Here is a 24,822-nt window from a genome sequence, read left to right on the forward strand (position 1 = left end):
GCCGAAAAAAGACATTTGTCCATCCAGTTCAGCCTATATTCCATCATAATAAATACCCAGATCTACGTCCTTCTACAGAACCTAATAATTGTATGATACAATATTGTTCTGCTCCAGGAAGACATCCAGGCCTCTCTTGAACCCCTCGACTGAGTTCGCCATCACCACCTCCTCAGGCAAGCAATTCCAGATTCTCACTGCCCTAACAGTAAAGAATCCTCTTCTATGTTGGTGGAAAAACCTTCTCTCCTCCAGACGCAAAGAATGCCCCCTTGTGCCCGTCACCTTCCTTGGTATAAACAGATCCTCAGCGAGATATTTGTATTGTCCCCTTATATACTTATACATGGTTATTAGATCGCCCCTCAGTCGTCTTTTTTCTAGACTAAATAATCCTAATTTCGCTAATCTATCTGGGTATTGTAGTTCTCCCATCCCCTTTATTAATTTTGTTGCCCTCCTTTGTACTCTCTCTAGTTCCATTATATCCTTCCTGAGCACCGGTGCCCAAAACTGGACACAGTACTCCATGTGCGGTCTAACTAGGGATTTGTACAGAGGCAGTATAATGCTCTCATCATGTGTATCCAGACCTCTTTTAATGCACCCCATGATCCTGTTTGCCTTGGCAGCTGCTGCCTGGCACTGGCTGCTCCAGGTAAGTTTATCATTAACTAGGATCCCCAAGTCCTTCTCCCTGTCAGATTTACCCAGTGGTTTCCCGTTCAGTGTGTAATGGTGATATTGATTCCCTCTTCCCATGTGTATAACCTTACATTTATCATTGTTAAACCTCATCTGCCACCTTTCAGCCCAAGTTTCCAACTTATCCAGATCCATCTGTAGCAGAATACTATCTTCTCTTGTATTAACTGCTTTACATAGTTTTGTATCATCTGCAAATATCGATATTTTACTGTGTAAACCTTCTACCAGATCATTAATGAATATGTTGAAGAGAACAGGTCCCAATACTGACCCCTGCGGTACCCCACTGGTCACAGCGACCCAGTTAGAGACTATACCATTTATAACCACCCTCTGCTTTCTATCACTAAGCCAGTTACTAACCCATTTACACACATTTTCCCCCAGACCAAGCATTCTCATTTTGTGTACCAACCTCTTGTGCGGCACGGTATCAAACGCTTTGGAAAGATCGAGATATACCACGTCCAATGACTCACCGTGGTCCAGTCTATAGCTTACCTCTTCATAAAAACTGATTAGATTGGTTTGACAGGAGCGATTTCTCATAAACCCATGCTGATATGGAGTTAAACAGTTATTCTCATTGAGATAATCCAGAATAACATCCCTCAGAAACCCTTCAAATATTTTACCAACAATAGAGGTTAGACTTACTGGCCTATAATTTCCAGGTTCACTTTTAGAGCCCTTTTTGAATATTGGCACCACATTTGCTATGCGCCAATCCTGCGGAACAGACCCTGTCGCTATAGAGTCCCTAAAAATAAGAAATAATGGTTTATCTATTACATTACTTAGTTCTCTTAGTACTCGTGGGTGTATGCCATCCGGACCCGGAGATTTATCTATTTTAATCTTATTTAGCCGGTTTCGCACCTCTTCTTGGGTTAGATTGGTGACCCTTAATATAGGGTTTTCATTGTTTCTTGGGATTTCACCTAGCATTTCATTTTCCACCGTGAATACCGTGGAGAAGAAGGTGTTTAATATGTTAGCTTTTTCCTCGTCATCTACAACCATTCTTTCCTCACTATTTTTTAAGGGGCCTACATTTTCAGTTTTTATTCTTTTACTATTGATATAGTTGAAGAACAGTTTGGGATTAGTTTTACTCTCCTTAGCAATGTGCTTCTCTGTTTCCTTTTTGGCAGCTTTAATTAGTTTTTTAGATAAAGTATTTTTCTCCCTATAGTTTTTTAGAGCTTCAATGGTGCCATCCTGCTTTAGTAGTGCAAATGCTTTCTTTTTACTGTTAATTGCCTGTCTTACTTCTTTGTTTAGCCACATTGGGTTTTTCCTATTTCTAGTCCTTTTATTCCCACAAGGTATAAACCGCTTACACTGCCTATTTAGGATGTTCTTAAACATTTCCCATTTATTATCTGTATTCTCATTTCTGAGGATATTGTCCCAGTCTACCAGATTAAGGGCATCTCTAAGCTGTTCAAACTTTGCCTTCCTAAAGTTCAATGTTTTTGTGACTCCCTGACAAGTCCCCCTAGTGAAAGACAGGTGAAACTGTACAATATTGTGGTCGCTATTTCCTAAATGCCCAACCACCTGCAGATTTGTTATTCTGTCAGGTCTATTAGATAGTATTAGGTCTAAAAGTGCTGCTCCTCTGGTTGGATTTTGCACCAATTGTGAAAGATAATTTTTCTTGGTTATTAGCAAAAACCTGTTGCCTTTATGGGTTTCACAGGTTTCTGTTTCCCAGTTAATATCCGGGTAGTTAAAGTCCCCCATAACCAGGACCTCATTATGGGTTGCAGCTTCATCTATCTGCTTTAGAAGTAGACTTTCCATGCTTTCTGTTATATTTGGGGGTTTGTAACAGACCCCAATGAGAATTTTGTTACCATTTTTCCCTCCATGAATTTCAACCCATATGGACTCGACATCCTCATTCCCTTCGCTAATATCCTCCCTTAAAGTGGACTTTAGACAAGACTTTACTATACGGTGCTTTGCTTTTCATTTGTCGCAGAATTTCTTTGGATCACTGCATGATGTCTAGCTTATGAGGATCTTTTGGTCTACTTCACTTTGTCAGGCAGGTCCTATTTAAGGAATTTCTTGATTGAAAATAGTTGTGGCAGTAATCTGAGCCTATAATTCCTTAATTAGGCAGTAACACGGTGGCCCGTAAATATTGAAAAAGACCTAGAAAAAGGAAGGGGTCATCCAACAATAGAGACTAAATAAATACATTTAACAAACCAAGAGGATAAAACATATTCACTATAGAGATGCCAAACGCAACGTACAGGAAAAGAAAGACACTGAGCAAAAATGTGTCCAGAATGAGGTCTGTATAATCCGCACCACGAGATGCTACATATAAAGAAATGTCTATAATGAGGGGCGATATAAAATTTACTGCACCCTTATGTGTTTACCTGTCTAGTGCTGCCTGCATCTACCATGTGCAGACATAAATGGCTCACTGATACAGTAAGCTGTCCATTATAATAGTCTGGTTAAAAATTGCAGCAATCATTTATAGTCATACAAACGGTATAAAGTGCATCAGTCAAAATCTCAAGGTAGATACATATAAAAGTGCTAGTTGCAAAAGTGCAGTGTGCAGCCAAAATGCTAGATCATTAAAAAAAAGAGTGAATAATGATGGAGGGTGTTGGAGTATACCCCAGAAAGGGCAAGATATATTATGACAAATTACTGAAGTTCTGATATATAGGATAATCAAAGTCCTAAGTCTGCAGACAAACCAGAGATATGTATAGCCATGCAATAATGTATCCTGCGGCTGCACCCCTTCCGTGAGTCCGTGTAATTATGCCCAGTACTTGCTGACATGCCCTGCTTTGTATGGCCAGGATTATAACTGCTCTCTGTGATGCCCTGTCCCAGAGTACGCGGATGCTTTTGTGAACAGCTGTTTATATACATTATTGCATGGGTCTTGTCTGCAGACTTTGTATAGCATTTTTTTTTTACATGCACTCACCCCCTTTATTCACGAGAATCACTTGGTAATTGAAGGTGAGCATTGTCCGTGCTGATCAATTTGATCTGACTGTGCCATGTTAATCATTGCTTAAACATTTATACATGGTCCGAAGTCTTTAATGCTGCATGACCTTGACTGCTCTGAATTTGTGCTTTGTGTGTTCTGGCTTCCTACAGAGTCATTTTACTAATAAATAATTTAGCATTGCTACGTTAAGTGAAGTCTGTGCATTGATGCCTGCTTTCTTTGTATCGGTGGCGCTTGCGGATATGCAGTAGAAGTAATTTCCTAAAGGTGTTAAATAGTGTAACGACTTATTTTTCAGCAACTTCCATACAGTGCTTTACTATATAGATATTATGTAAAGATGTTTGTGTGTGTTATGTATGTGTGTGGGAAGGTGGAACAATTCTCCTAGATGTCACCCATTTAGGTGCAACAGTTAAGCGTCCCAACTGAAGCTTCTTTTGTTTTCCTTGGACCCCTTTAGTTCTTCCTGCTGTTTTGATTTTTTTTTTTTTTTGTATTTCCGGGGGACTTTTTTGGCTACAGTTTTAGGACTGAAGTCTGTGCCGCTGTCTAGCTTGCTGTAGATGTTTGTTTTTTTTCTTCTTCTTTTTTTTTTAGATTTTATATGTATTTTTGAGTAGTCCTAAATAGCATGATGTAGTTTCTCAGTTAAAACTATAGATATTGACATATATAATGCTGCTTATTGATTTATGTAAAGTAGCTAGAAGCCATTCTATGGATTGACTTTTCTTTTACATGCCAATAAAATGTCTGGTCATTTTGGCTTAATGGACATAGTCTTCTATAAGACGACTTAATGATATTAGAAAATGCTGCTTGATCTTAAAATAGTAAACCATACAAATTACACGGTTGTCTCAACAGACCAGACCTAATGGTTTTGGCTCCTTTACGCTAACATACAAAATAAGTCTGCTACTAAAGTAGTGTTTATATCATCTTAATCATAAAGTTTTAATAATTAACTCTTGGTGATTGTACTTACCCTGTCCTACCCCACACCAGGCACCCACACCACCCCGACAACTTAGCTACATGCTTCTCATCGGACGTACTGCATAGAGTTCTCAAATCTGAGCTATCAAATAGAATGACATTCACAAATAAAAGCAGATGGGGCTTCATGTGAAGGGTGGGCCTACAAATGTACTTTTATTTATGACCCAAAATTGGCATAATAATGTAAGCACCAACCAGCCATGTGGTGGCGTAAGCTTGACTTTCTGAAGCAAGGAAGGCATAAGATGCACCAAATTTACTAAGGCACATACATTTCATAAATTGTTAATTGGTGTTAAAGAGTTTTAATACATTTTCCCCCATTTGTTTTTTAAAGGGAATCTGTTAGGTGATTCATGCTGCCCAGACTGCAGGCTGCCTACACGATTGCTGTTATGTATGTTATTCTTCAACTCTCCAACATTTCAGAGAAGGTATACTTTGAAGATCTGGCTGGGGACCATAGAGAGATGAGACTAGTCCAACTCCACCCTTGGCCAGCTCTTCTCGGCACCTCTACAGCTTTTCTCCCTTTGACAGGTCTGTATACACAATTGCCTTACTAGCGCTAGGAGCAGAAGATGATTTCTCTGCAACTCTCTGGCATTTCAGAGAACCTAGAAGATCTGTCCGGGGGCCAAAGCCAGAGAAGAGACTTTTCTGACACTGCCCCTAACCATTTTTTTTTTGGCTATTGCGAGAGACCTGTTAATCAGCTGAAATGGTGTTGGACTAGTCTGGTCGCTGGTTATGGTCACCGGCCGCATTCTGAAAGTATAGCGTTTCAGAGAACAACATACACGGCTGCAATTGTGCAGCTAGACTGCGATTCATGACGCTGGTTGGTTGGGCAGCATGAATCATCTGACCGGTTCCCTTTGAGGGCCCTTCAGAATGTGCTCCCAGTTGGTCTGCAATGTGAAGTGTTAACAGTAGAGTAATATGACAAAGTGCTATACAATTACATATTTACCATATTATTTGGGGAATTCTGCATTTTTGCTTCTTGTTAAAAGAAAACATTCCCTTAGGACTTACTGCCGTAAGCATATAACTTGGACAGTGCAGATCTTTGCTTTGCACAGACTTCTATAGAAAAAAGCAATTATCGCATGCTGCTGGTGGCTCCCCAGATTGGATCACGTGAACCCATTCAAATTTGTAAGTGCATGTAAAGCATCGGATTGCTCTTGGATGTCATCAGAGTACAGTTCAATTTACGCAGACACCGACAATGAAGAAGATGGAGAAATTGAGGTCTCCTTCTTCTCTGCACCTGTGATACAATTACAAAAATAGATCCGATTCCGTCAGAAGAAAAAAATCATCGCTCGTATGAGTGCGCACTTATACTGGAATTTCTTACTAAACATTTTTGCCTCAGATAATCTAAAGGGTATTTTAAAGTGAAAGTGTTGATGTGTCCCTATAGCATGTTGCTACCAAAGAGTCTAAGAAGTAATAAACAATTTCCTCTAATTTACTTACAAATTGGCCACAAGAACAAACCGTTTATACCATGACTTGACCAGCATTTCAAGCAGATATCTAGAGTTTTTGTGAGCTGATAACATTGAGATGATCTAACACAAAAAAAGCAACCACAAACTTTTCAAAAGAACTAATTTTTTGTCCTTATCAAATCTGGCTTATGGGCAGCCAGGGACATGTACACTGCTTGGCTGAAGAAGAAATGGGAACAAGGATGCACTGTAGTAACACAAAAATCCAGTAGAGGCGGTGTGACAGTCTGAACAATGTTCTGCATGGAAGCGTTACCTCTTGGCAATACACTTCCACCTACACATGTAATATTTGCTAACTCTGTCACAGAAAGACATTTTGCTGCAGAACGCTATAACTGGACATTTAGTGCAGCAGATGCCTATTCTGTATCCTGATATGACCATTATGTTCGGAAATGGTACATCTCTACATTAACATTGTTGTAAACAATATACACTGCTCAAAAAAATAAAGGGAACACTTAAACAACAGAATGTAGCTCCAAGTAAATAAAACTTCTGTGAAATCAAACTGTTAACTTAGGAAGCAACACTGTTTGACAATGAATTTCACATGCTGTTGTGCAAATGGAATACACAACGGATCAAAATTATTGCCAATTATCAAGACACACTCAATAAAGGAGTGGTTCTTGCAGGTGGGGACCACAGACCACATCTCAGTACCAATGCTTTCTGGCTGATGTTTTGGTCACTTTTGAATGTTGGTAGTGATTTCACACTCGTGGTAGCATGAGACGGAGTCTACAACCCACACAAGTGGCTCAGGTAGTGCAGCTCATCCAGGATGACACATCAATGCAGGCTGTGACAAGAAGGTTTGCTGTGTCTCCCAGCGTAGTGTCCAGAGGCTGGAGGCGCTACCAGGAGACACTCCACTACACCAGGAGACGTGGAGGGGGCCGTAAGAGGGCCACAACCCAGCAGCAGGACCGCTAACTCAGCCTTTATACAAGGAGGAACAGGAGGAGCACTGCCAGAGCCCTGCAAAATGACCTCCAGCAGGCTACAAATGTGTATGTCTCTGCACAAACTGTTAGAAACCGACTCCATGAGGATGGTCTGAATTCCCAACATCCACAGATGAGGGTTGTGCTCACAACCCAACACCGTCCAGGATGCTTGGCATTTGCCACAGAACACCAGGATTGGCAAGTTCGCCACTGACGCCCTGTGCTCTTCACAGATGAAAGCAGGTTCACAGTGAGTACATGTGATAGACGTGAGTCTAGGGACGCCATGGAGAGCGATCTGCTGCCTGCAACATGCTTCATCACGACTAGTTTCGCAGTGGGTCAGTAATGGTGTGGGGTGGCATTTTTTTTGGAGGGCTGCACAGCCTTCCATTTGCTTGCCAGAGGTAGCCTGACTGCCATTAGGTACCAAGATGAGATCCTCCGACCCGTTGTGAGACCATTTGCAAGTGCGTTTGGCCCTGGGTTCCTCCTAATGCAGGACAATGCCAGACCTCATGTGGCTTGAGTGCATCAGCAGTTCCTGCAAGATGAAGACATTGAAGCTATGGACTGGCCCTCCTGTTCCCCAGACCTGAATCCGATTGAACACATCTGGGACATCATGTCTCACGCCATCCAACAACATCACGTTACCCCACAGACTGTCCAGGAGTTGGCGGATGCTTTAGTCTAGATCTGGGAGGAGATCCCTCAGGAGATCATCCGCCGCCTCATCAGGAGCATGCCTGTTATGGCTGGCAATCAGGCAACACAGCGTGCAGTAATCAGCGCACATACAGAGATCTGGCAATAACCAAAAACAATAGGACGAGCTCTGAGACGTGGAATCTCTGTAGACTGCAGTACCTGATCTATCCTCACACAACTATAAGCAGCAGTGGATTGCGCCTATCACTACCTATGCAACTCGGCACTGCCTGAGGAGCTGACTAGCCTGAAGATAGAAATACAAGCCTGACTTACCTCAGAGAAATACCCCAAAGGAATAGGCAGCCCCCCACATATAATGACTGTTAGCAAGATGAAAAGACAAACGTAGGAATGAAATAGATTCAGCAAAGTGAGGCCCGATATTCTAGACAGAGCGAGGATAGCAAAGAGAACTATGCAGTCTACAAAAAACCCTAAAACGAAAACCACGCAAAGGGGCAAAAAGACCCACCGTGCCGAACTAACAGCACGGCGGTGCATCCCTTTGCTTCTCAGAGCTTCCAGCAAAAGATAATAGCAAGCTGGACAGAAAAAACAGAAAACAAACTAGAAGCACTTATCTAGCAGAGCAGCAGGCCCAAGGAAAGATGCAGTAGCTCGGATCCAACACTGGAACATTGACAAGGAGCAAGGAAGACAGACTCAGGTGGAGCTAAGTAGCAAGGCAGCCAACGAGCTCACCAAAACACCTGAGGGAGGAAGCCCAGAGACTGCAATACCACTTGTGACCACAGAAGTGAACTCAGCCACAGAATTCACAACAGTACCCCCCCCTTGAGGAGGGGTCACCGAACCCTCACCAGAACCCCCAGGCCGACCAGGATGAGCCACATGAAAGGCACGAACAAGATCTGGGGCATGGACATCAGAGGCAAAAACCCAGGAATTATCTTCCTGAGCATAACCCTTCCATTTGACCAGATACTGGAGTTTCCGTCTAGAGACACGAGAATCCAAAATCTTCTCCACAATATACTCCAATTCCCCCTCCACCAAAACAGGGGCAGGAGGCTCCACAGATGGAACCATAGGTGCCACGTATCTCCTCAACAACGACCTATGGAATACATTATGTATGGAAAAGGAGTCTGGGAGGGTCAGACGAAAAGACACCGGATTGAGAATCTCAGAAATCCTATACGGACCAATAAAACGAGGTTTAAATTTAGGAGAGGAAACCTTCATAGGAATATGACGAGAAGATAACCAAACCAGATCCCCAACACGAAGTCGGGGTCCCACACGGCGTCTGCGATTAGCGAAAAGCTGAGCCTTCTCCTGGGACAAGGTCAAATTGTCCACTACCTGAGTCGAGATCTGCTGCAACCTGTCCACCACAGAATCCACACCAGGACAGTCCGAAGACTCAACCTGTCCTGAAGAGAAACGAGGATGGAACCCAGAATTGCAGAAAAATGGAGAGACCAAGGTAGCCGAGCTGGCCCGATTATTAAGGGCGAACTCAGCCAACGGCAAAAATGACACCCAATCATCCTGGTCAGCGGAAACAAAACATCTCAGATATGTTTCCAAGGTCTGATTGGTTCGTTCGGTCTGGCCATTAGTCTGAGGATGGAAGGCCGAGGAGAAAGATAGGTCAATGCCCATCCTACCACAAAAGGCTCGCCAGAACCTCGAGACAAACTGGGAACCTCTGTCAGAAACAATATTCTCAGGAATGCCATGTAAACGAACCACATGCTGGAAGAACAAAGGCACCAAATCAGAGGAGGAAGGCAATTTAACCAAGGGCACCAGATGGACCATTTTAGAAAAGCGATCACAGACCACCCAAATGACCGACATTTTTTGAGAAACGGGAAGGTCAGAAATTAAATCCATCGAAATATGTGTCCAAGGCCTCTTCGGGACCGGCAAGGGCAAAAGCAACCCACTGGCACGTGAACAGCAGGGCTTAGCCCTAGCACAAATTCCACAGGACTGCACAAAAGCACGCACATCCCGTGACAGAGACGGCCACCAGAAGGATCTAGCAACCAACTCCCTGGTACCAAAGATTCCTGGATGACCGGCCAGCACCGAACAATGAAGTTCAGAGATAACTTTACTAGTCCACCTATCAGGGACGAACAGTTTCTCGGCCGGACAACGATCAGGTTTATTAGCCTGAAATTTCTGCAACACTCTCCGCAAATCAGGGGAGATGGCAGACACAATGACTCCTTCCTTGAGGATACTCGCCGGCTCAGATAACCCCGGAGAGTCGGGCACAAAACTCCTAGACAGAGCATCCACCTTCACATTTTTAGAGCCCGGAAGGTATGAAATCACAAAATCAAAACGAGCAAAAAATAACGACCAACGGGCCTGTCTAGGATTCAAGCGCTTGGCAGACTCAAGATAAGTAAGGTTCTTATGATCAGTCAAAACCACCACGCGATGCTTAGCACCCTCAAGCCAATGACGCCACTCCTCGAATGCCCACTTCATGGCCAGCAACTCTCGGTTGCCCACATCATAATTACGCTCAGCAGCAGAAAATTTCCTGGAAAAGAAAGCACATGGTTTGAACACTGAGCAACCAGAACCTCTCTGTGACAAAACCGCCCCTGCACCAATCTCAGAAGCATCAACCTCGACCTGGAACGGAAGAGAAACATCAGGTTGACACAACACAGGGGCACAGCAAAAACGACGCTTCAACTCCTGAAACGCTTCCACGGCAGCAGAAGACCAATTAACCAAATCAGCACCCTTCTTGGTCAAATCGGTCAATGGTCTGGCAATGCTAGAAAAATTACAGATGAAGCGACGATAAAAATTAGCAAAGCCCAGGAATTTCTGCAGACTTTTTAGAGATGTCGGCTGAGTCCAATCCTGGATGGCCTGAACCTTAACCGGATCCATCTCGATAGTAGAAGGGGAAAAGATGAACCCCAAAAATGAAACTTTCTGCACACCGAAGAGACACTTTGATCCCTTCACGAACAAGGAATTAGCACGCAGTACCTGGAAAACCATTCTGACTTGCTTCACATGAGACTCCCAATCATCTGAGAAGATCAAAATGTCATCCAAGTAAACAATCAAGAATTTATCCAGATACTCACGGAAAATGTCATGCATAAAAGACTGAAAAACAGATGGAGCATTGGCAAGTCCGAACGGCATCACCAGATACTCAAAATGACCCTCGGGCGTATTAAATGCCGTTTTCCATTCATCTCCCTGCCTGATTCTCACCAGATTATACGCACCACGAAGATCAATCTTAGTAAACCAACTAGCCCCCTTAATCCGAGCAAACAAGTCAGAAATCAATGGCAAGGGATACTGAAACTTAACAGTGATCTTATTAAGAAGGCGGTAATCAATACACGGTCTTAGCGAACCATCCTTCTTGGCTACAAAAAAGAACCCTGCTCCCAATGGTGACGACGATGGGCGAATATGTCCCTTCTCCAGGGACTCCTTCACATAACTGCGCATAGCGGTGTGTTCAGGTACGGACAAATTAAATAAACGACCCTTAGGGAATTTACTACCAGGAATCAAATCGATAGCACAATCACAATTCCTATGCGGAGGTAGGGCATCAGACTTGGACTCTTCAAATACATCCTGAAAGTCCGACAAGAACTCTGGGATGTCAGAAGGAATGGATGACGAAATAGACAAAAATGGAACATCACCATGTACTCCCTGACAACCCCGGCTGGTTACCGACATAGAGTTCCAATCCAATACTGGATTATGGGTTTGTAGCCATGGCAACCCCAACACGACCACATCATGCAAATTATGCAGTACCAGAAAGCGAATAACTTCCTGATGTGCAGGAGCCATGCACATGGTCAGCTGGGCCCAGTACTGAGGCTTATTCTTGGCCAAAGGTGTAGCATCAATTCCTCTCAACGGAATAGGACACCGCAAAGGCTCCAAGAAAAATCCACAACGTTTAGCATAATCCAAATCCATCAGATTCAGGGCAGCGCCTGAATCCACAAACGCCATGACAGAATATGATGACAAAGAGCACATTAAGGTAATGGACAAAAGGAATTTGGACTGTACAGTACCAATAACGGCAGAGCTATCGAACCGCCTAGTGCGTTTAGGACAATTAGAAATAGCATGAGTAGAAGCACCACAATAGAAACACAGTCTGTTCAGACGTCTGTGTTCTTGCCGTTCTACTTTAGTCATAGTCCTGTCGCACTGCATAGGCTCAGGTTTACTCTCAGACAATACCGCCAGATGGTGCACAGATTTACGCTCGCGCAAGCGACGACCGATCTGAATGGCCAAGGACATAGACTCATTCAAACCAGCAGGCATAGGAAATCCCACCATTACATCCTTAAGAGCTTCAGAGAGACCCTTTCTGAACAAAGCCGCTAGTGCAGATTCATTCCACAGAGTGAGTACTGACCACTTCCTAAATTTCTGACAATATACTTCTACATCATCCTGACCCTGGCATAAAGCCAGCAGATTTTTCTCAGCCTGATCCACTGAATTAGGCTCATCGTAAAGCAATCCCAGCGCCTGGAAAAATGCATCAACATTACTCAATGCAGAATCTCCTGGTGCAAGAGAAAACGCCCAGTCCTGTGGGTCGCCGCGCAAAAAAGAAATAATAATCAAAACCAGTTGAATAGGATTACCAGAAGAATGAGGTTTCAAGGCCAAAAATAGCTTACAATTATTTCTGAAGCTCAGGAACTTAGTTCTGTCACCAAAAAACAAATCAGGAATCGGAATTCTTGGTTCTAGCATCGATTTCTGATCAATAGTATCTTGAATCTTTTGTACATTTACAACGAGATTATCCATTGAGGAGCACAGAGCCTGAATATCCATGTCCACAGCTGTGTCCTGAAGCACTCTAATGTCTAGGGGAAAAAAAAGACTGAAGACAGAGCTAAGAAAAAAAAATGTCAGGATTTCTTTTTTCCCTCTATTGGGAATCATTGGTGTGGCTCCTTGTACTGTTATGGCTGGCAATCAGGCAACACAGCGTGCAGTAATCAGCGCACATACAGAGATCTGGCAATAACCAAAAACAATAGGACGAGCTCTGAGACGTGGAATCTCTGTAGACTGCAGTACCTGATCTATCCTCACACAACTATAAGCAGCAGTGGATTGCGCCTATCACTACCTATGCAACTCGGCACTGCCTGAGGAGCTGACTAGCCTGAAGATAGAAATACAAGCCTGACTTACCTCAGAGAAATACCCCAAAGGAATAGGCAGCCCCCCACATATAATGACTGTTAGCAAGATGAAAAGACAAACGTAGGAATGAAATAGATTCAGCAAAGTGAGGCCCGATATTCTAGACAGAGCGAGGATAGCAAAGAGAACTATGCAGTCTACAAAAAACCCTAAAACAAAAACCACGCAAAGGGGCAAAAAGACCCACCGTGCCGAACTAACAGCACGGCGGTGCACCCCTTTGCTTCTCAGAGCTTCCAGCAAAAGATAATAGCAAGCTGGACAGAAAAAACAGAAAACAAACTAGAAGCACTTATCTAGCAGAGCAGCAGGCCCATGGAAAGATGCAGTAGCTCGGATCCAACACTGGAACATTGACAAGGAGCAAGGAAGACAGACTCAGGTGGAGCTAAATAGCAAGGCAGCCAACGAGCTCACCAAAACACCTGAGGGAGGAAGCCCAGAGACTGCAATACCACTTGTGACCACAGAAGTGAACTCAGCCACAGAATTCACAACACATGCCCAGGCATTGTAGGGAGGTCATACATGCACATGGAGGCAACACACACTCAACCGAGCATCATTTCCTTGTCTTAAGGCATTTCAACTGAAGTTGGAACAGCCTGTAATTTGATTTTCCACTTTGATTTTGAGTATCATTGCAAATCCAGACCTCAATGGGATATTCATTTTAATTTACATTGATCATTTTTATGTTTTATTGTTCTCAACACATTCCACTATGTAATGAATAAAGATTTGCAACTGAAATATTTCATTCAGTGATATCTAGGATGTGGGATTTTTAGTGTTCCCTTTATTTTTTTGAGCAGTGTATATCCCATTCATAGCAACTATACTCTTGGAAGAATGGTTCAGGAATTGATTAAGGAATGTGACAGAGAACCTGTCAACTGATACATGCCGCCCAATCCTGGACACTTGTTCGGCAGAAGGGTTTGTACCCGCTACCCCGGATTGACAGGTCTCTATATGTGCGCAAAGGCAGAGACCTGTCAGTCACTTCCAACCGATGGGGAGAAGAAGACAAGGACCCGCCTGTACAACTAGTCTGCCAAGCAACTCAGTCATTGAAACTGTTAAGTTTGTTTCTCTAAAATATCGCAGCTTTCAAAGTCCAACACACCTTACTGTGATCGTACAGTCAGTGGCTGATACATGTTGCTCACAGATTGGCCTACATCTATCAGTTGTCAGCTTCTCTTGACGTGATCTCCAAGTTCCCCAGATCTCCATACAATTGAGTAACTCTAAAGGTACCTTCACACTGAGCGACTTTAGAACGATAGCGATCTGTGACGTTGCAGCGTCCTGGATAGCGATATCGTTGTGTTTGACACGCAGCAGCGATCAGGATCCTGCTGTGACATCGTTGGTCGGAGCTAGAAAGCCAAAACTTTATTTCGTCGCTTGATCACCCGCTGACATCGCTGAATCGGCGTGTGTGACGCCGATTCAGCGATGTCTTTACTGGTAACCAGGGTAAACATCGGGTTACTAAGCGCAGGGCCGCGCTTAGTAACCCGATGTTTATCCTGGTTACCAGTGTAAATGTAAAAAAAAACCAAACACTACATACTTACATTCCGTTGTCTGTCGCGTCCCCCGGCGTTCTGCTTCCCTGCACTGTCAGCACCGGCTGGCCGTAAAGCAGAGCACAGCGATGACGTCACCGCTCTGATTTACGGCTGGCGCTTACACAGTGCAGGGAAGGTGATGGTGAGGGACGCGACAGACACCAGAATGTAAGTATGTAGTGTTTGTTTTTTTTAACATTTACAATGGTAACCAGGGTAAACATCGGGTTACTAAGCGCGGCCCTGCACTTAGTAACCCAATGTTTACCCTGGTTACCAGGGGACTTCGGCATCGTTGGTCGCTGGAGAGCTGTCTGTTTGACAGCTCTCCAGCGACCACACAACGACGAAACAGCGACGCTGCAGCGATCGGCATCGTTGTCTATATCGCTGCAGCGTCGCTTAATTTGACGGTACCTTAAGATACCCTAGAAAAACAAATCTGAGCCATGGAAGTTTAACCTTACAATTTACAGAGCTTAAATGATCTGTTACAAGTGTAACATGTGAGATCAGTTTTGATGGTGAAATTGGTGAAATACTTGCAAATACACGGAGCTGTCCTGTTCTGATGCTCTGCTGGGGTCACAGACATTGATGATTGAGGTCACAATTTAAAAAAAAAAATCCAGATTTTTTTCTAGTTAAATGTATTCTGCGCAGGGAACGTTTAGACATGTCTGGGCTATTGACATTTTTAATTTGTGCAAAGTTTAAATATGTTTGCTCAAAAATTATTAAAAACTTAACATTTTTTTTTACTAAAATTTTGTTAAAAAACAAACCACAAAGTTATTCACACATTTATTAATGATGTTTTTTGGATGTTTGCTGTCCATGCCATCACATGCTTTCTTACCATGGAACAACCTGCTGTTGACCCCTAAATCACTAAAATATATATTTTTTCTTTGCTCCTAAAGCGTTAATCATATATAATAACACTACCTTATGATTATTTCTTAAAAGCCATAGCTTTTATCAAAATCAATACATCTGTCAAATTCTGCTGTCTGGTGCCTATTGTAGTGTGAGAGCTCTGAAAGTAGCAACTGTTTGACCTCGCTTTCTTAAAACGGTGGTTGTCCTGAGTTAGCTGCTAGACAAAGTGCTTCTAACAAAGGGCTCGGTGGGGGGAAATAGTATTGATTAACAAGTGGTTGTAAAGTTAATTCCTCTAATATGGGATCAGCCATTTTCACATCATGGTGTACCTGGCTCTATTGTCTCAGCAAGTTCTTACTATTGGCCGCCACATCTGCTCTACATGAATGATTGTTATGTAGCTTTCTGCATTCAATGCAGCCCCTTCCATTTAGAGTAATAACTTTAATTATACCAATTAGTGAATATAAAAAGTCAATGCTGCCTATTAGAGATGATCAAATCAATCCTAGTAGATTTGACTTTGTGTAGAATTTCCTGAAATAATCAGGTCTCTGCAAATTTGCACAGTTTATACTTTATTTCTCGTGGATATGCCACCACCTCCTCTCAAAAAATAGAAAAAAAAGTTGCCGGTGACATTTCACACAACGGAAGAGTCACACAGAAGCCCTATAATGTCCTGCAGCTTTCACATCACATTGTCTAGCACAGCAAATCAGCGGGAACTAGAGCAGCCATTATAAAAGTTCAGGGCTGGCCAAGCAGCTCCATTTTATGTTACAGTACATGCCTCATTGAAAACTATCTGATTAAAAAAATGAATAAAGTGTTATCTAATTATGTACTTCTCCCTGTATGATGCTGACCAATCATAAGCAGGTAGCAAGACTCAAAAGAAAATAAGACACACCGCCAACATAGCTCAAAGCAGATTTCTCAATGTGTGAGATGAAATGATACAGCTCTTATATTTTGGTCTAAACTTGTAAATGGGAGGGGGTTGAGAGAGAGAGACAATTTGTGTTGGGCAGGGGAAGTGCAGCTGAGTTTAGCTTGTCACATTACAAACATTTATATTGGCTCTCCTACGTACTGAGTGTATCAGTAATAACCCTTATGTCTTCTGTGCTGGGGCAAGTTTGAGATCAGAGCTGTCATTACATCTCACACAGGAGTAACCTACCTTTTCCGGATCACTCCATTGTGAGATGTAATAGCACACTGCAGAGGTTCCAGGGCTCTAAAAGTGAACCTGGAAATTATAGGCCAGTAAGTCTAACCTCTATTGTTGGTAAAATATTTGAAGGGTTTCTGAGGGATGTTATTCTGGATTATCTCAATGAGAATAACTGTTTAACTCCATATCAGCATGGGTTTATGAGAAATCGCTCCTGTCAAACCAATCTAATCAGTTTTTATGAAGAGGTAAGCTATAGACTGGACCACGGTGAGTCATTGGACGTGGTATATCTCGATTTTTCCAAAGCGTTTGATACCGTGCCGCACAAGAGGTTGGTACACAAAATGAGAATGCTTGGTCTGGGGGAAAATGTGTGTAAATGGGTTAGTAACTGGCTTAGTGATAGAAAGCAGAGGGTGGTTATAAATGGTATAGTCTCTAACTGGGTCGCTGTGACCAGTGGGGTACCGCAGGGGTCAGTATTGGGACCTGTTCTCTTCAACATATTCATTAATGATCTGGTAGAAGGTTTACACAGTAAAATATCGATATTTGCAGATGATACAAAACTATGTAAAGCAGTTAATACAAGAGAAGATAGTATTCTGCTACAGATGGATCTGGATAAGTTGGAAACTTGGGCTGAAAGGTGGCAGATGAGGTTTAACAATGATAAATGTAAGGTTATACACATGGGAAGAAGGAATCAATGTCACCATTACACACTGAATGGGAAACCACTGGGTAAATCTGACAGGGAGAAGGACTTGGGGATCCTAGTTAATGATAAACTTACCTGGAGCAGCCAGTGCCAGGCAGCAGCTGCCAAGGCAAACAGGATCATGGGGTGCATTAAAAGAGGTCTGGATACACATGATGAGAGCATTATACTGCCTCTGTACAAATCCCTAGTTAGACCGCACATGGAGTACTGTGTCCAGTTTTGGGCACCGGTGCTCAGGAAGGATATAATGGAACTAGAGAGAGTACAAAGGAGGGCAACAAAATTAATAAAGGGGATGGGAGAACTACAATACCCAGATAGATTAGCGAAATTAGGATTATTTAGTCTAGAAAAAAGACGACTGAGGGGCGATCTAATAACCATGTATAAGTATATAAGGGGACAATACAAATATCTCGCTGAGGATCTGTTTATACCAAGGAAGGTGACGGGCACAAGGGGGCATTCTTTGCGTCTGGAGGAGAGAAGGTTTTTCCACCAACATAGAAGAGGATTCTTTACTGTTAGGGCAGTGAGAATCTGGAATTGCTTGCCTGAGGAGGTGGTGATGGCGAACTCAGTCGAGGGGTTCAAGAGAGGCCTGGATGTCTTCCTGGAGCAGAACAATATTGTATCATACAATTATTAGGTTCTGTAGAAGGACGTAGATCTGGGTATTTATTATGATGGAATATAGGCTGAACTGGATGGACAAATGTCTTTTTTCGGCCTTACTAACTATGTTACTATGTTACTATGTTACAACCCCCAAGTGAAAGCTCTGATAACGCCCACTGAAAACTTAAAAAATAAAAAAGTTAGCTTGTTAGGTGCCAAATTATGGGGAGTACATTATGTTGTATGGAGGACGACATGGGGCTCATTATACTATATGGAAAGCTATGTGGGGCAATAAAACTGTATGGCAACAATTATACAGTGTGAAGGTTTGTGTGGGGTCCATCAAACTGTGAGGAGGGCTGTGTAGGGGCCATTATACAGTGTGGGGTCATTATACTGTATGTAGGTCCATTATGCTGCATGGAGGGCTGTGTGGGGTTTCACAGTTGGGGGATTATACTGTATTGGGGTCTCCATACATTGTCTTGGGAGTTGAGGTGGGGTACACTAGGGTCATTATAGTGTGCATGTGGATTCTAATGTGGAGGAATTCACCATGTGGGTATCGTACTGTTTTTGAGGGGCACTTTTGTTGGCATCATACTTTATGGAGGCAATAAAAGAGGAATGTAGGATTTGATATTGAAATTGTTCGCTTATAAAAAGAACATTTTTGAAAATTGAATATGCGGCAATTTCCAATAACCTCTATTTCCTAATAAATGATGCAGATTAATGAAACACTGCATTGAAGCAAAATAATAAAGTTATGTATTTGGGCAAGATATTGAAGGCGAAGGTACAATTTGACAAAATGCACATTAATGGTAAAAATTTATTTGCATGCCATTTCCCTGAAGGAGCATTTCTATTATTTCTGTCTGTTTAATGTGAAACATGTCAGACTTGAGGTCACAGTGTTATGTATTCTCTTGGCTCTCGGCCTCCTTTCTGATTTCTTCAGGGACCACTTTTTACGTTCACTGGATGACAATCCCATTTCTGAGGTCATCTCTGCACCATGGCCCTATAAAGGAATCATGCAGCGTTGAAAATTCTGTCATCTTCTATCCTTGTCTTCATGCTGCCACATTTCTCTCCAAAGATAAGGGAACGTGATATTTTTATACTCTACAGCTATTATAGTTTTATTTTTGCTAGAATCGTTGTAATTTTGTGATTTTTTTTTTTTTCATGTAATATTCAGCTGAAAACAATAACCGCAGCATAATGTGTATCTAACGCATTTTACATTTGAACCTGAACATCAGTCTGTAGTTGCAGCGTGAAACCTGATCTTGGCAATGCAGACGGTCTGGCTAGATTGAATAACCATAGCGTTTGTTCCAAAGTGATCACAGCTTAAAAAAAATGTTACTTCTAATTGTTTACTAAAAATTAATGTTTCATCTGACCTATGGGATTTGAATGGTTCCTAATTTCTTTACATTTTATTACATATGTCAGACCCTACTCCAAATTTAATCTCTTAATCCCTTCGCCACCTTGAGGTTTTCCATTTTTCAATTTTGAAATCATTTTTCGCTCCCCTCCTTCCCAGAGCCATAACTTTTTTATTTTTCCGTCAATATGGCCACGTGAGGGCTTGTTTTTTTTTGGTTTTTTTTTCGGGATGACGAGTTTCACTTTTGAATGAAACCATTGATTTAACCACATACGGTAGTGCTCTGGCAAATGGGAAAAACATTCAAAGTGCGGTGAAATGGCAAAAAAATGCAATTTCACAATTGTTCTTTGTTTTTCTCCTTTTTTTAACCATGATCATTAAATGCTAAACCTGACCTGCCATTATGATTTTCTAGGTCATTATGAGCTCGTAGATGCCAAACATGTATAGGTTCTCTTTTTTTTAAGTGGTGGAAAAATCCAAAGTTTGTGAAAAAAAAAAAAGTTGACATTTTCCGAGACGTGCAGCGTCACCATTTTTCGTGATCTGGGGCTGGATGAGGGCTTTTTTTTCGTGCCAAGCTGCAATTTGTATTTACATCATTTTGGGGTAGATGCAATGTTTTTAATCCCCTGTCATCACATTTTAATGCAACGTTGCGTTGACAAAAAAATGTAATTCTGCAGTTTTGATTCATTTTCTTGTTATACTGTTTACCAATCGGATGAATTCTTTCTATTTGTTGATAGAGCGGGCATTTCTGAACGTGGTGATTAAAACTTTTTTATATTTTTAAAAAACTTTTTTTTTTTTTCAATTTTATTGTCTTGAATAGTTTTTCATGTTAGACTAGAAGCTCTGATCGCTTGTGCCACACATAGCAGGGCTCCATCGGCCAACTTCGGTCATGGGACAAGGGCGCCAATGCGTAGAGTTTTTGAGACAAACTTCGTGGGCGGGCATGATAAATGCCACTCTCAGATTGACAGCCACATTTAACATGTTAACACCTTGGGGTGGAGCGCAATTCACCCCGTGGCTGACATGCCAGAAAAGTTGTGGGCTCATTGACGGAGCCCACAACTAACAGGGAAAAGGTGTCCAAGGTTGTAAAGAAGTTAAAAAGTAACTGTCTTTGACAAGCAGCAACTTGGCTTTATTGAAAGTTATGATTTGTGGGGGTCCAGAGACTAAGACCACTGATCATTAAAACAAAGGTACAGAAGAATTCAGAAGAGTAACTCTCTTTATGGGAAAATTGGGTTGGCTGCAGTTGTGTCCTTGGAATCAATGAGGCTGTCCTAAGTCTTCACGGAATGAATCACTCAGATGAGCACTTCTGCCCCTTCAGTGATCATACACATGTAAGGATATAACCCATTTAGTGATCAAAACTTCGGACATGACACTACATAAACCCCTTTAAGAAATATATGTCAAACACTTGAATTTGATGTCTCATTCCATGGACAGGTCATCAATATCAGATCATTGCAGTCCAGCACCCGGCAACCCCCATTGCCTAGCCTTTGCTGCTGAGAAACCGGTAACAGCTGAACGCAAACCATGTGTGACGCAAAACGCCTTCGCTCTATTAGGCCTCATTTAGACTTCTGTGTTGCATGTATGTGTTCGCTTTGTGTTTTTCATATGTACAACACATAATCATGGTAGTCTAGGGGCTGTTCACATGTCCTTGTTTTTTCACGGACCATGTGTGTTCAAACCGAGGCCTGTCCGTTTTTTACTTGTAGCATGGATGAAAATTACCAATACAAGTCTATGTTCATGAAAAATGCATACAGTACAGGATGGGATCTGTGTGCTGTCCACCTTTAGCAATGCAAAGGATAGGCAAAGTTTTGTAATTTATCTATTTATGAATGCGTGAAAAATACTGATGATGCATGAATGACACATTGACATCCGAATGCAAATTTTTTTTTTTACGTATGTGAAAACATGGACGTCTGAATGAGGCCTTACACAGGTTAGTGATATTCAATACGAGCTGATCCAGTACCTGGCAGCAGCCACTAACGGTTTTGTCAATGACTAATTGTCTCTGACAGCTGACTGGTGGGGGTGTTGGATATCAGACCACAGCAATTTAAAGAAAAAAATCAATGTCAAAAGTGATGACCAACCTTTTTTGTTAAAAGCTGCAGCACACTTTTTTGATCTGTGGGTACTCTGAATAGAAATTTCCTTTCAAAAATTGATTTGTACACTTAATAAAATACAGGTGGTTGTGTTAAAAGTATGTAGTGACTAGTTTCCACTGTCCTAGAGCATCCCATTTTTAAGGGTATGTAAAAAGAAAAATGTTCAGCCCACCCCGGTATGTCCTAGTTCCTTGGCTGGTCATCGGCGCACGGAGCCGCCCTGGTCCCTGGTGGTGAGGAAATCCAATGTTCAAGAGAAGAGTTTTCTCCAGCAACTACAGGAGATATGGTTCTTAAAACTTGACGTTTATTTAGCCATCATGTTAAAAAGCACAGACATGCAGAAATGAGCAATCCCAGTGCAGGGAACAAATCCTACGCGTTTCAACCTACATGGTCTTAATCATGGATTCACGATAATCCATGATTAAAGGGACTCTGTCACCTGAATTTGGCGGGACTGGTTTTGGGTCATATGGGCGGAGTTTTCGAGTGTTTGATTCACCCTTTCCTTACCCGCTGGCTGCATGCTGGCTGCAATATTGGATTGAAGTTCATTCTCTGTCCTCCATAGTACACGCCTGCGCAAAAGCAATCTTGCCTTGTACAGGCGTGTACTATGGAGGACAGAGAATGAACTTCAATCCAATATTGCAGCCAGCATGCAGCCAGCGGGTAAGGAAAGGGTGAATCAAACACCCGAAAACTCCGCCCATATGACCCAAAACCAGTCCCACCAAATTCAGGTGACAGAGTCCCTTTAAGACCGTGTCGGTTGAAACGCTTAGGATTCGTTCCCTACACTGGGATTGCTCATTTCTGCATGTCTGTGCATTTTAACATGATGGCTAAATAAACGTCAAGTTTTAAGAACCATATCTCCTGTGGTCGCTGGAGACTATTCTTCTTGTACATTTTTAAGGATGGTGCCCCATTGAATATAATAAATAATAATAATATAACTAATTGTTGGAAGTCCTATATCTCCTTTGAAACCACTTTCACACATTGGTTTTAATGGGAACATTATTTGCTATAGCTGCGGAAAAATCAGTGAGCACCATCTTTTTCATCTAAAGACTATGGTCTTCCAGTGCAGAAGCAATCCATAACCTGACTTTCTGCTCTGCTCTGACTTTCTGCGGACAGCTGCTCTATTAGATCTTTCTATGTGATATGAATCCGTTGATTTTACACATTAATGGCATTCTGCTGTCGGTTTTACAATACTTCAGGTCCTGAATGTAATATGGTGCGCCTAATGACAAGACAGTGGTTTCTTACAGTGCTCTTACCGTGGACTTTTTTCTGGTTGATGTTCGGAGCTCAGATTAGAAGCCGATCATGGCTGACGGTTTTTATAGAGTGAACGCATTTTGAATAACACTTTAGATGAAACTACGCTCTGCCGCTGAGAATATTAACAAAAAAGAATCTCTTGGCTGAAATTCGCGCCTAGGCCTCACAAGGCATCGACACTGGTGCCAAAGTGAATCATTTTTTATGTTGATGCTTATAAATTGTACTTTAGGTGATGGATCCAGTAATCTTTTCATTCTTCCATGCACAAGAATCTGATAAACTAATCTGTAAGGATGAATGCAGTCGGCAGAACCTCTTCACATTAACTCCTTTCTCTTAAGTTGATGACTCTGATTTATAGCTGCGTATTTCTTTCACTATCTCTGTGTAATGTCCTTTTAGATTTGTAGAGGAAAGCCCAAAGGGGAAATTAGTACTTGGCATCCATTTATGAAGTGTGTTTTTATCCTTGTACTTTTGTCTTTGGCTCTTTGTACTTAAAGCTGTTCCATTTCTCCTTTCTTCCAGTCTGTTTCTCGGCTGTAGTCCATAAAGCTGCCTGCCGTAAGGCTTCTTCACAGGAAAAAAGAGCATAAAATGAGTAAAACAAGAGTTCTAGAAATGTTAATAAAATGGCGGCAGTCTATAATAACCTCTACATTAATCTCTCCTGTTTGAAAACTACACTTCATGAAACCATGTGATGACGTTTGAGCATATTTTCACATTTGATAATCTTATTACAGACTGGAAAAACCCCAAGTTTGAGACCCTGTTATTGCAGTTTAGCCATTTCCTGAATAACATACAGTGCTCTTCTCTGCACCAATTCTGGTTCAACTATGTCCTTCCTATACATTGGAGCCAAAAGTGTGGCCACACTATTGACTTGTATACAGGCAAAACTATGTTCTCGTCATGAGCATCTCTGCCAATTTTAATGCATCCCAATATTTGATTAGCCTTGGCAGCAGCTGCCTGGCACTGGTCACTAAAGTTCAGTTTGCTGTTCACCTCTCCGACAAAGTCTTTTTCAGTAACCGTTTTTCTTGGTGTCTATCTATGTATTACATACCTATTCATTTTTGTTCCTTTCGGTTAAAGTGCATAATCTTACATTTATTATATACAGTACTTTACATTTAGGCTGAAATTATAAACATTGCATTTTTTTGTCCCAATTGACTGCTGGGTAGAGATGCTGAAATATCCTGATATTCATTTCAGGCAGATTAACCTTTAATCTTCTGGCAGATTAAATTTGGTTCAGTGTGAAAGAAAGTCCCCAAGAGTGTTTCTCATGCTCAAAGTCGCAGGGTCCTCAACCTTCCTTACCTTGAGAGTCACATTAGGGTCAGAGTTCCCACATTACCATTATAAGGGTATGTGCACACGTAGAATGGAGCTCTGCGGATTTTTCCGCAGCGGATTTTAGAAATCCGCAGGTAAAAGGCACTGCGTTTTACCTGCGGATTTACCACGGATTTACAGCGGTTTTTATGTGGAATTTATGCGGATTCCGCCTGCGGTTTTACCCCTGCGGATTCCTATAGAGGAGCAGGTGTAAACCGCAGTGGAATCCGCACAGAGAATTGACATGCTGCGGAATGTAACCCGCAGCACTTCCGCACATTTTTTTCCACAGCATGGGCACTGCGGATTGCGTTTACCATAGGTTTACATTGTACTGTAAATGCATGGGAAACTGCTGCGGACCCGCAGCTTCAGATCCGCTGTGGATCCGCAGCAAAATCTGCAACCTGTGCACATAGCCTAACAGCCAAAGGCACCCCAGAGCTTGTAACCCCCTCTCTTATTGGC

At 42.2% G+C, this 24,822-nt stretch overlaps 1 protein-coding gene across 3 annotated transcripts in view; it reads left to right on the forward strand.

Moving 5' to 3' along the window:
- Positions 1-24,822, forward strand: part of SHF (Src homology 2 domain containing F) — a 427,205-nt gene that overhangs the window by 151,095 nt on the left and 251,288 nt on the right. The gene's annotated exons all lie outside the window — the stretch shown is intronic.

The sequence above is a fragment of the Ranitomeya imitator genome, chromosome 4 (genome assembly GCF_032444005.1).
Source record: "Ranitomeya imitator isolate aRanImi1 chromosome 4, aRanImi1.pri, whole genome shotgun sequence".
In the NCBI taxonomy this organism is placed as follows: domain Eukaryota; kingdom Metazoa; phylum Chordata; class Amphibia; order Anura; family Dendrobatidae; genus Ranitomeya; species Ranitomeya imitator.